The sequence below is a fragment of the Rhinolophus hipposideros genome, assembly GCF_964194185.1.
Source record: "Rhinolophus hipposideros genome assembly, chromosome: 21".
In the NCBI taxonomy this organism is placed as follows: Eukaryota; Metazoa; Chordata; class Mammalia; order Chiroptera; family Rhinolophidae; genus Rhinolophus; species Rhinolophus hipposideros.
Genome location: NC_138067.1, coordinates 36945569 through 36954243, shown reverse-complemented (window position 1 = coordinate 36954243; position 8675 = coordinate 36945569). Strand labels below are relative to the sequence as shown.

At 37.2% G+C, this 8675-nt stretch overlaps 1 protein-coding gene across 4 annotated transcripts in view; it reads left to right on the top strand.

Annotated features, from left to right (window-relative positions):
* Window positions 1–1154: 1154 nt before the first annotated feature.
* Window positions 1155–8675, top strand: part of ZNF420 (zinc finger protein 420) — a 32109-nt gene continuing 24588 nt past the window's right edge. Inside the window, exons 1-3 of one of the 4 annotated variants that reach the window (XR_013992163.1) lie at window positions 1248–1661; window positions 3123–3172; window positions 3739–7477. The gene's annotated coding sequence lies outside the window, so the exon portion shown is untranslated. Of the gene's footprint in view, window positions 1703–3122; window positions 3173–3738; window positions 7478–8675 lie in introns of those variants that run through there. The other 3 variants (XM_081031962.1, XM_081031961.1, XM_081031963.1) reach the window with 3 other exon arrangements.

Sequence of the window (8675 nt, the reverse complement as noted above, 5' to 3'; positions counted from 1 at the left end):
ACATCCCTCATGCATACTCTTAAAATTCTTGCTCCACTTTGATACTTTGACACACTCGATGTCAGTACAATATGACTATTTTTATTTCACATAGCTATACCAGATTATGCACACAGGTTCCCTCATTTCACAGACCTGGTTACCAAATTTGCTATTCCAGTCACATTACTGGGAAGAGATCAAAGTATTTGGTATAAGGTTCTGAAACTCAGAGCAAGTTTTATTAATTTTCTCTCCCCTGGAGGAGTGGTGGAATTATAACTATCTCCTTGTGCTGGAAATTCAAAAGTTTGTAATTATTTTTGTTTTTACACTGCCATGAGATCTTAAAGTAAGTGAAGACAAGTTCAGGCTTACCAACAAACCATACTGCCTTAAATTCCTTCCTCTCTGTGAGCCAAGGTTTGTTTTTTAGAAAATGGGGACAAGGGTTTGACCTAGAATTCAGGAAATCTAACTAATGCTGGACTCTGCTAAAATTCATTCTTTTTAAACTTATTTTATTACTTTATTAATTGGCCTCTCAACCTTACTCAATAATGTCTTTCTAACAGTAGAAAAGAATTGATGCCCACTGTGGGGGGCTGAGGCAGAGGAAAAAGCAGGAACCCTAGGACTGGCTTTGAAATAATCTTTGTTAAAACAAAAACTACGTTGATTTTGCATTCTTCCCCATGATATATGTATCTGCTCCAGTAGAAAAATCCTTTATTTCCCAGATAAATTTTTAACCTTTTCCCTATCATCAAATTAGTGTTCGAGGAATAAATAACTTGACTCTCCATCTTGTTTTCATATCATACACATGCTCTTTTGCTGACAGAACTCCTACAGACACTCTGGAATACAAGCACGAGAAAATCACATTTATATAAACAGATCATCATCAGTCACGCAACCACACTCAATCACGGACGCAAAACAGATAAACCACAACAGGAGAGGTCCTTATTCTGTCAGACAATCCCACACAGTTACCAAAATGCCATTACCCTGCGGCTTTTAGTACGGATCTCCCCATATCCAACAGCGAGTAAAAATCACACACAGACAGAAATACTACAATACACCCAGCCCCTAAGAGACTCAGTCCGCCCGACAACGTCTCGCGTTGTCTCACACACATTTACACACACCAGAGGGCCTGGTGAGGCACACAAAGGGTTTCATGCCACTCCGAGGCTGCGGCCGGTCCCCGCCCAGCTCCTTCCCTGCACCTGCCCAGCGGGCTAGTCCTACCTTCTCCTCATCGGAACCACTCAGCAACTCGCGGTACCGGCTCTGAACCGCCCCAGCAGCGGGCGCCCGACGCCTGCGCACTGAGCGCTGGCAGGCACTCCTAGAACTCTCCGGCGCGGCCCTTGGGGCTGCCGGCTTCTAGCAGCCTGGTCCACGAAACCCACCAAGGGTTGGTGAACTGTGTTTCCCAGCGTCTTGGCCGGCCAGCCACAGCCGTCCCGGCGTTGGACTACATTTCCCAGAGCCACCGGATTCCTAACACTGCTTCATTTCCGTTTGTTCGCGCGATTTGGGGGCCTCGCGTGGGGAGAGCGCTGTGTATGTGGAGGAGCTAGGGCCGGCTCCGGTGGGGCCCGCGAACACGAAATCGGCCTGGATCCCGGGTGCCAGACCCCGGACCCTGAACTGCATCGTCTGTCGAGGTGGGCAGAAATGCTCGGAGGAAGCGTCCCTGGAATTGCATGTGAGGCCGTGTCTTCGGGTTTGTGTTGTGCGGCAAGCCTGGCTAGTGTTTGTGAATGAGCGTGTACGACTGTGGTTTTGTGTTTAAGCATTTGTGTGAGAGTTGCTCTGAGGGTTTGATGATACTGCTGTGTTTGTGACCGCGTGGTTACTGGCTGGAAATGTGCTTCTGTGATTGTGTGTGTACCGCGTGTATGACGGGTTGCTTGTGTCTGTGAGGTGTGCTACAGTGGTGTTGTGACAGGGTGTTTGGATGTTCTTGTGTCGCTTTGAGGTTGGGTATTTGTCTGTGTATTGTGTGTATTACTGGAGTTTGCCTGTTGACTGAGGTGTTATGAGTGTTGCTGTGACAGTATTTGAGACTGCTTGTTTTCTTGACCCAGTACTTGGTTGTGTTTTTCTGATTGTGACTATCTGAATGGATGACTGTGTGTGTGCCCTGTGTGGGACTGTGTGTGTGTGTGTGTGTGTGTGTGCTGTTTTCCTTGACTGTGAAGAGAGTAAAAGTGGTGGGGTGAAAGGGTGTTTTTGGCTGTGTGCACCTGGCAGTGTGCTTGGCTATGCTCGAATGAGGTTATGTAAATGCTCTGTGTATGATTGGATTTTGTTGAAGATTAGGTGGTGTGACAATGTAGCGTTAACGTGGTGATTGTGACTGGCTGTGTGACTGGAAATGTGATTGGGTGACTTTGTGTTGTTATTTGTGTGTATTATAGTCTGTGCCCAGGTGGGAGTTTAGTGTGGTACAGAGGTAAAATTGTTTTGGTATAATATTTCTTGAATTCATTCTGGGGCTGAGTCTGCCTATGTGACTTTGCCCTTCTCTGAGGACTTATTTCTCTTCTGATTACAGTGGCTACCCTCTCTTCTTCCCAAATTCACATTGATTGCTTTATATCTGTAGGTTCCCAGCTGCTTTCCGGTGCCCTCTCACCTTAAGGGTATTGGATGCAAGAAGTGACAGGAAGTCGGAAATTTGAGCCCATGAATAAAGAATACATGAGTTACTTCTAAGCCACAGACCTGGTCTTGATATGAGAATTTCAGAACTGATAGCACCTTAAAGACAGGCCACTTGTAAATGTAATGGGATTCCCGGAGTGGGAATACTTTCAGAGAATGTGCTGTAGGAGGCAAGCCACACAATTCAGAACCTGTAGCACTCTACTGCAGGGCTCTGTCTCCAGTGGACCATTTTGAATCTAGAAATCAATTCTATCTCAAGACAGTTGTGATCTTGGCACTTCTTTCTGATACACAAAGTACAGAACTGTTCTAGTCTCCTTCTGACCTGCCTCAATGTTAAATGAGGGGTAGGTTGAGGGCGTGGAGAGACAGAAAAGGATGTGTTCTAATTTAGAATATACCCTAAGAAAGGCCTAGTATAATCTCATAATTCTATTTTCTTTTCCTGAGAATAGAGCCCAAAGGAGGAAAAATGGCTGATACACATTTAAAAGCAAAGTCCAAGGTGAGTAGATGTTTCCACTTTGTTTTTTAAAATGTCTTTGTTTATTTTCAGGACATAATCTTTGTTTTCTTTTTGAAATTTCCTGTCTAAGCCTTTTTAACTAAAGAAGGGGCAAGGCAATTTTCTGTAGATTGGGAGCAAGGAGTATGTGCAGTTAATTGTGATAGATGCTTCTCAATAGTGTTTAAATTGAGGAAGAATGGATTTGAGATTTGTAAATTTAAAAAGGAGATAATCTAGTGTTATTTCTGAAACAACAGCATTCTGTTTTTTTTAACTTTTTAAAATTTATCAAATGTACACAGAAGTATAATGAACCATCATATGCCCGGCTTAAAAATTATCACTTACCAATCTTATTTATTCTGCCTTCAATTCAAAATCCTTTCTTTTTTCTTAAAATTTTTTTTTCAATTACAGTTGACATTCAGTATTATTTTATATTAGTTTCAGGTGTACAGCATAGTGGTTGGGCATTTATATAATTTACAAAGTGATTCCCCCCATAAGTCTAGTACTCACCTGGTACCATATATAGTTATTACAATATTATTTCAAAAATCCAGGGACCGGCCCGGTTTCCCAGGTGGTTGGAGCACTGTGCTCCTAACGCCGAGGTCGCCGGTTCGATTCCCACATGGACCAGTGAGCTGTGTGCCCATTGTGAACAACTGCTCTCCCTGGAGCTGCGCTGCTGTGAGCAGCCGAAGGTGACCTAGGACCGACTGCCTCAGCCTGGGGGGAGCACAAGGCTCATAATACCAGCATGGGCCAGGGAGCTGTGTCCTACACAGCTAGATTGAGAAACACCGGCTTGAACTGGAGTGTGGGGGAGGGCGATATCTGATTACCTTTTGATTTCTTCGACTTATGGATTATTAGAAGTATGTTATTTAGTTTTCAAATGCTTTGAAGATCTTCCAAATATCTTTCTGTCACTGATTTCTAATTTCATTTCATTTTGTTCAAAGAATATACTTTGTATGACTTGAATTCTTTTAAATTTATTGAGATTTGTTTTATAACTGAGAATGTGTGATCTATGTTAGTAAATGTTGATGTGCACTTGAAATGACTGTATTCTCTGCTAATGTTGGGTGGAGTGTTCTATAAATGTCAACTACCTAGATAGGTTGATAGTGTTCTATTTTTTTATGGTTTGTTAGAATCAATATCCAAACAGTGTCTTTACTGATTTTCTGTCAATTGGATTTAACTCTTTTTCCTCATAGTTTCTATCAGTCTGTGTCATGTATAAGTATTTTGAAGCTCTGTTATACGGTACATAAATGTTTTAGATTATATATTCTAATAGTGGAATGACCCCTTTAATCATTATGAAACGGTATTCTTTATCCCAGTCTTTGCTCTGAACATCTACTTTTTTTGATATTTAATGAAGACTCTCCAGCTTTCTTTTTTGTTAGTGTTAACATGATACATCTTTTTCTATCTTTTTACTTCTAACTCTTTTCTGTACTGTGTGCATTTCTTGTTGGCAGCATTTAGTTGGAGCTTGTGTTTTTATCCAGTTTGACAATATCTGTGTTTTAATTGGAGTATTTATACCATTGATAGTTAGCATGATTAGTGATGGTTTGAGTCAAATCCATCATCTTGCCATTTGTTTTATATTTGTCCCATCTGTTCTTTATTCCCTTTACCTTCTTTTCTCCTTTTTTGATTGAGAGAGTTTCAAAATAACAATACCAATATTTTTACTAACCACATAAATACAGAAAAACAATCAAGACTTCCTGGAGTTCAATAGGATATAACCCAGTAGGGACCTATAATCAAATTACTGTGTTTTTAAAGTCACCTAAAATAACACCTCATATAGTTAAGCCACCAACCTGAGAGACAGAGTTAGGCTTATTTGTTTAATCTTGCTTCTACTTTTAGAAATTGTTTTTCCCAGCTTTGATTTAATTTAATTTTAAAATTGTTTAAAATATTTACGTATTTCCAAAATCAAAACTCCAGAACAAGAGAAGTCTGGTGTCCATTCCTGTCCCCTCCACTCTGTTTCCATCTGACTTACCTGTAATTATCTTTGGTTTATTCTTCTGTTTTTCTTTTAAACGATAATATGTTAAGTATTTGTATATATATATATATTTTATTGTCTCCATTCTTAATTAAAAGGGTGGATTTTATGTATACTGTTCTGCACCTTCCTTTTTTTTGTTTTTCTCACACATTTAATATATCCCACAGATCATGCCACAGCAGATGTCATTCCATAGACATCTTCCACATCCTTTTCTTTAGCTACATTTTGTGTGAGTGTAATAGTTTATTTAGCCAGTCTCCTAGGGGTGGGCATTTGGGTTTTTTCCCAGTATTTTGCCATTACATAATGCAGCATTCAGTAACAGTATATATGGCTTCTATTTGTAGAGGTTTATCTTTGGGGCAGATTTCTGGAAGTGGCCTACTTTTAGGTTTCTTTAAATGCTTTTGACATAAGTTCTACCTGAATCACAACTCTGAGTAATAATAAAATTGGTACATTTCCTCACTTTTTCCCCTCCCTATCTCTTTCTCCATTATCCAATTAAAAAAAAAATCTTAGAGTTTATACTATTAAATATTCCTTTTTCTCTGAATTTATTGAGAATTTCTTTTTTTTTAACCACTGCATGTTCTTGTTTTAAATTCCAGAAAGCTGTTACTTTCTTGTTTTCTGATATCAAAGAACTACATGTTTGTTGACACAATTTAAAAAATACGAAAAGAAACAAACAAGGAAGAAAATAACAATTACTTAAAAATCCTCCTCTGGAATGAAACACCGTTCACATTTGGAATCTGTCCTTAAAGTCTTTTTTTAAACTTCTCATGGAAAAATTCAAACTTATCCAAAACTAAAGTATAGTGTAATGTATCCCCATGTACTCTACCCATCTCTTAGCTTCAACAAATATCAATTTATGGCTAAACATGTTTTATCTATAGTTCCACTATTCCCTCCTGACCCCAACCCCCCAAAAACCCATGGATTATCTTGAAAAACCTCCAGTTACATAATTTCATCCACAACTATTTTAACATGTGTTTCTATAAGATAAATAAAAAGGACTTATTTAAAAAAATAACCACAATATCATCACTACTAAAAAGAAAAAAACAAAACTTCCTTAATGTCATGAAACAGCCAGCATTCAAATTTTCCCCATTGTCCATAAATATTTTTTTATGGTTTGTTAGAATCCATATCCAAACAGTGTCTATTTAGTATAATAGTGGGTTATGTTTCTTAAATCTTTTCTCTCTTTCTGTTTTCTTGTAGTTCCAGGAACAGTTTTCTTACAGTTACCCATAATCTGGATTTTGTTGACTGTATGTGTGGTGTCATTTAAAATGTTCCTTTAACCCTATATTTCTTGTAAACTGGTATTTAATTCTAGAGGCTTGATCAGGTTAAGGGTGTTTTTTGTGTGTTTTTTGATTATTTGTTTTGCACTAATCCTTCATACATAAAGATATGTACCTCTGTGAAGTGGTGCATAATATTTGCTTGTTTTCCTTTATGTGGTGTTAGCAGCCATTGATCATCTTTACTTGGAATCCATATTTTATCAGGAGTTACAAAATGGTATTCTCATTCTATCATTTCTTCAGCATTTATGAACTGGAATGCTTCTATAAAGAGAATCATCTTCTCATCAATGTCTTGGTTACTCTGAAATATAGCTTATGCAAAAAATGTAGGGTAAAAGCTTGATTTTACTCATTATTTTTCAGCATCTTCCAAAAGTTTATCCTGTGTTTTCCTTTTAAGTTATCGTTATGAACTTGTGGATTTAAAGATGTTTTATGTTTTTCAGTCCATAGCTGTTATTGTTCCTAATACTCAAATTGTCCATCTATGGCCAGTGTGACCCTCTTTACGCTCCCTCTGATTTATTTCCTTTTGGATTCCTTGTGACATGAACCAGTAATCTTTGGTAGATTCCAAACTTTCTGGTGTGAAAAGAAGTTCTAGGCTCATCTTGTACATTTTCCTCTCCCAAACATGAAATCAGCCTCTTCTCTATGGAGCCCTGGTTCCTTTTTGTGGGAAGTGGTTTTAAGAAGACACAATTAGAATAGTAGGAGGTTCTCACTGCTTCTGGGTGTTATTGTTTATAGGCCTTTAATAGAGCTGGTTAAATACATACCTTTTAGAAAGAGAAAAATAAATCCTGAGTTTATATTGATACTTCCAACTGAATTTAAAGATTGGAGTTTTTCTTGATTTTTTAAAAATTTGTATTTCTTTTTGTACTCTGAAAATCTTTATTCCTAGTTACATTAATTACTTGCTTTATTCTCATTGATATATGTATATGTGTATATAATCATTTCAGAATATATATAGATATATAACTGTATATATGTATATGTATATATTTTAGACTAACAATTTCAGTATTATTAATAACAGTATAATTACTGAAAAACAGTTTATAGTTGTTTTGCCTGTACGTTGTATTGTATTAGGGATCTAATGTCAAATAATTGTATTTTAAAATTCCTTGAAATAATTGCTTCCTTTTTTTATATTTACCCTGTTAGTATTATGAACTCTCAGATGAGTGTTTCCTTTGGCTTTTGGTTATTAGGGATTTAAAAAAAAATTGATTTATTTTTGTCTTATATAAAACATACTCTTGTTTCCAAAGTCAGGTGGGTTCAGTTTGATATTTTATATATTTTTTTGCATGTCTATGTTCATGAGAGATATCGAACTGTAATTTTTTTCTTGTAATATTTTTGTCGGGTTTTGGTGTCATGGTTACTTGACCTCAAAATGTATAAGAGAGTGTTTTCTTCTTTTCCTATTTTCTGAAAAAGTTTGGGAAAGAATAGTATTATATTCACCTGAAATGTTAGTAGAACTTACTGATGAAGCCATCTGGACCTTCTCTGTGGGTATGGCATTTGTTTCACTAAAAATTCAATTTCTTTAATATCTATCTATAGGGCAACTTATGTTTTCTGTTTCTTTTTGTGTGACTTTTGGTAATTTGTGTCATAAGAAATTTATCCACATCATTCAAATTGTCAAATTTATTGGCATAGAATTACATTATCCTTTTAATGCCTATAAGATCTGTAGTTCATTCTCTGTATTGGTAATATTTTTTTCCCTCCATAGACTTGCTAGGGGCTTGTCAATTATTGTTATCCCTTGGTATCCTGGAAGATTGGTTCCTGGACCCCCCGAGGTGACCAAAATCTTCAGAAGCTCAAGTGCCTAGTATAAAATGGCGTAGTAGTTGCATATAACTAATGAACATCTTCCTGTATGCTTTAAATCATCTCTAGATTACAGTAAGTCTTCACTTAACATCGCCAATAGGTTCTTGGAACTGTGGCAAATTAACATATAAGGAAATCAATTTAATCATAGGCTGATTGATATAAACAAGTCAAGTTCCTATGGCATCTTATCAGTGTTATAAAGAAACTAATGATGTTGAACAAAAAGATGTTATTTGAGGACGTACTATAA